The following is a 3,991-nucleotide window of genomic DNA, read 5'->3' on the forward strand; positions in this document are numbered from 1 at the left end:
CAAAATTTTGGTGATCACCGTCAGCCACTGTTCGGCCTTCATCACATCTGGACCTCCCAGAAAGACCGGAGGTGCTTGCTTCCGGAACCGTTCATACAAAGGTTTCATTCGGTTGGCCGCCACAAATATTTCGGCCTGAGCAGCAGGGGCGGGTGCCACTGGAACTACTGGCACAGGCACGGCAGGAGCCCCCTGCTGCCTCAATCTCTGAATCTCGAGGTCTTGCTCTTCAATTCTGGCTTGCATTTCAGCAAACCTAACCTCCCAATTCTGGGCTTCCTGATCGGCTTGGGGAGCCTGGGCAGCCTGTGGCGGGTTCTCATCACCCCGACCACGAGCCCTGCCCCGGGGACCTCTACCTCGGCCCCTAGCTGGCGGGGGAAACTGAGCTCCCTGACCTTGATTCGACCCTACCGAATTGCCCTGGCTCCTGGTAGTCCGTCTGGCGTCCATCTAGTCGGAACCGCCTGCGAAACCAAGAGTTGGCATATCAGGTCGCATTCAAGAAGAGCTTACTAATGCCACTTAATTTGGAAATTAAAAACGAAACATGCGCTTATTCTACTATCAGGCTACTAACATGCTTCCTATCAGGCTTTTCTTATTCATAAAAATTAAATAAACTACTAAAGTAATAAAAGCTTACTGAACCGTGGAACAAGCTAACTGTTGATGATGACTGTACATGTCGTGACGATCTTCGGAAGACAACCTGGCGGCTCTGATACCAAATTGTAACACCCTAACTAGCATAGGCGTATTACGTGATTTTTAAACATGTTGTGCAGCTCGTTGCTAATCAACGAGGTTTATGAAAAACGTGATTAATTAAAATTTTTGCTTTTTAATTAAACTTGTAAAATATTTATACAAAAGACTCAGGATCCCGATTACAAAACCATTTACAAAAGTTTACTGTTTATACAAAATATTTGTCGCCTAGCGACTAGTTACAAAAAAATAGCATCGCTGTCCTGATGATCGTACGCTCCAGGCCTAACCGCCCCGACATGTACAATCTTCACAGGCTCGTTCACGGTCCATCAGCCCTAGCCTTGCCTTTACCTACACAAAAACATAGTACTGTGAGTCGACAGACTCAGTAAGAAAAGCATAATAATACTCATACATAAATCCCGGTCATGATCAGACGCCCATACCCCTGACCATAACCCTAACTGCCGTGTCCAACACGATACTGAGTCCCCCTAACTGCCGTGTCCAACACGGTACTGAGTTCTGAACGTTCATAGGGACGGTACTATTGACAAGTAACAGCCTAATCGGTCGAACCGGTCATACTCCGGCTACTGGTCATACTCCAGCCTGTACCGATGTGTTAAAGTATCAGCCTAATCGGTCGAACCGGTCATACTCCAGCCTGTACCGACGTGATATGTCAAATAGTACGGAACCACCAACCTAAGTATCAGGCTAATCGGTCAAACCGGTCATACTCCGGCTGCTGGTCATACTCCAGCCTGTACCGACGTGATACGGTTGGATGGTTCGAAGCCAACATACATATCTAATGTAATCTAACAGGCTTCCTACATGCATGCTAAACATGTAATCTACATATACATACTGTTATACTAATCTTACCTGGATTCCGAATTCAGGTGTGCCGGTCAACCTCACAGGAACTATCTGAGCGGCGCATTACAGGCTCCTAAACCATAAAAATCACAACACTATAAGTGATACGCTAAATCACTTCCCGGGGTCTTAAACTAGGAACTAAAAGTTTCCCTATCGATAAAAAGCATGGCAATACCCCAAATAACATAAAAACGAGGAAAACTAGGGTTTCTAAAATTTCCCCAATCGGTAGACCGGTTGCCCAACCGGAATTCCGGTTCTGGGAATTTTCAAAACCCATCCGGAATTCCGGTTCTTCGCAGGCAGAAATCAAAATTTCACAACTCATTCAAATCAACTCCAAATCACACAAAACCTTCCAGACCTGTTCTATATATCCCCTAGAACATTTCTAAAGCAACAAAACCAAGCTTTAAGCACAGAAACACAATTCACCGTTGGAGGTTCAAGATTGAGTTCAAAAACTCAAAACTTGACTAAACCTCCAAACAGCCACTAAATCAAGCATAACTAAACCTATTTAAACATAAATTAACACCAGAAAACACAACATAATAATAGCAGCAACCAGAGCAACGAAAATCAAAACTTTACTTTGAAAACCATAGCTTTTGAACACAATTTCACAAACTTGAACAAAGGTAACTAGCATGCATGAAACCTACTTAATTCCATTCAATTCAAGCATAGAAAACCACAGAAAACAACCTAAAACTACAGCAGCAACAACATCAAAATCAAACATGCAACAATTTTCTTTTTCCTTGAAAACTAAGAAAACTAAAGAGCAAGATTCAAGGCTTACCAAGAGCTTAGAATCACACAAAATCTGCTTGAAAATCAAAGGAAAACCAGCCCTAGCAAACACAACCAGCCGAGAGAGAGAGAGAGAGAGAGAGAGAGAGGAAAAGAGAGCTTTGATTTTTCTTTCAAGTTTTCTAACTTTGTAATTTTTGAATAAAAGGAATAACATGCTCAAATATCACTCTTTATTCAGCCAACACATAATTAAATAAAACATATAATTCAATTAAATAAAGTCCACTAAAGGACAAAATATCATTGGGGCAAAAAGACTATTTTGCCCCTCCACACTAAAATAACATAAATAACACTAAAGGGGTATTTTTGGGAAATTCTAAATTCCCGGCCATTCCCGACATTCCCAATGTCTAATAAACCGTCCCAAACTACTAACATACTAAGTTGTGATTTTACTGAGCCAAACACCGAGTTCCATGATACCGGGCACCGGAAATGCAAAATTATGAAAACTACTAAATGACATAAAAATGCATCTCTGAATTCAAAAATAACAGTATAATAATTATTTAAATAGCTATAAATAATTTTTCATAATTAAACATGATTAACTGCTAATTTTTAAATTAAACTAAGCGGTCTTTACACGTGGACTATGTAGAATTTCAACTGGAAAACCATGTAAAAAAACCCTCTGTTCATACTTTAATTTTTACAGCTTTTATTTTTCTATGTGAAATTACTACTGCGAGGCTCAAATTTGGTTAACGAAAATTTGCGTTAATAGAGAGAGAGAGGGGGCTGCCTTAGGTTTTTTGCTGAAATGGTATAATATTGGGGCTGCCTTAGGTTTTATATATTCAGTATAAAAAAAAGGGAGGGTGGCTATACCCTACAAGTTTAAAACTATCGGGTATATGGGTTTAATTTTTTTTCTTTTTTTTAACAAAAAATCGTCGCCTATTTATGTAGGCACGGTTCCAAATCATCGTGAATGCTCATTTTTTCCAATGGTTTTAAATAGTTGCTCAATTTTTTTAGCGACGGTCCTCAAAAAAAATTGTCTTTAGGACCGTCGCGAATTGTCAATTTTGTAGTAGTGGGTGTTTAGCAAGGATGGAGTTATCATAGTAGGATATGCCATAAGAAGCAACACAGGAGCCATCACGTCTAGATCCACCATGAAAAAATCTATTTCTTTCTGTCCAAATAGCACACATAATACAAATCAAAGTTTGAAATTTAGTTTTAGAGTACATCGTGGATAGATGGATCACATAATATTCGTCTTGCATATGATGAGCTTTCTGGCAATCAATCACAAAAGTTGAAGCTTTCCAAACTGATTTTGCATACAGACAAGTAAACAAACATGTCCTATGGATTCATAAGCATTATTACATAGTGAACATGTCATCGAGTCAATAACTTTCCTCCTTTTTAAGTGTAACAACAACAGGTAATGCACTTTGGATAACCTTCCAGGCAACATTTTTTATCTTGGGAGGCAAATTTAAGTTCCAAAAGTTTTTCTACCAATTACTCCGAGTATTAGATGTGGAAGAATCATCTACTTCAGCAATAGAGTCGGCCAAATGAAAACTGGACTTGATCGTATAGACACTCG

The sequence above is a fragment of the Cannabis sativa genome, chromosome 7 (assembly GCF_029168945.1).
Source record: "Cannabis sativa cultivar Pink pepper isolate KNU-18-1 chromosome 7, ASM2916894v1, whole genome shotgun sequence".
Taxonomy (NCBI): domain Eukaryota; kingdom Viridiplantae; phylum Streptophyta; class Magnoliopsida; order Rosales; family Cannabaceae; genus Cannabis; species Cannabis sativa.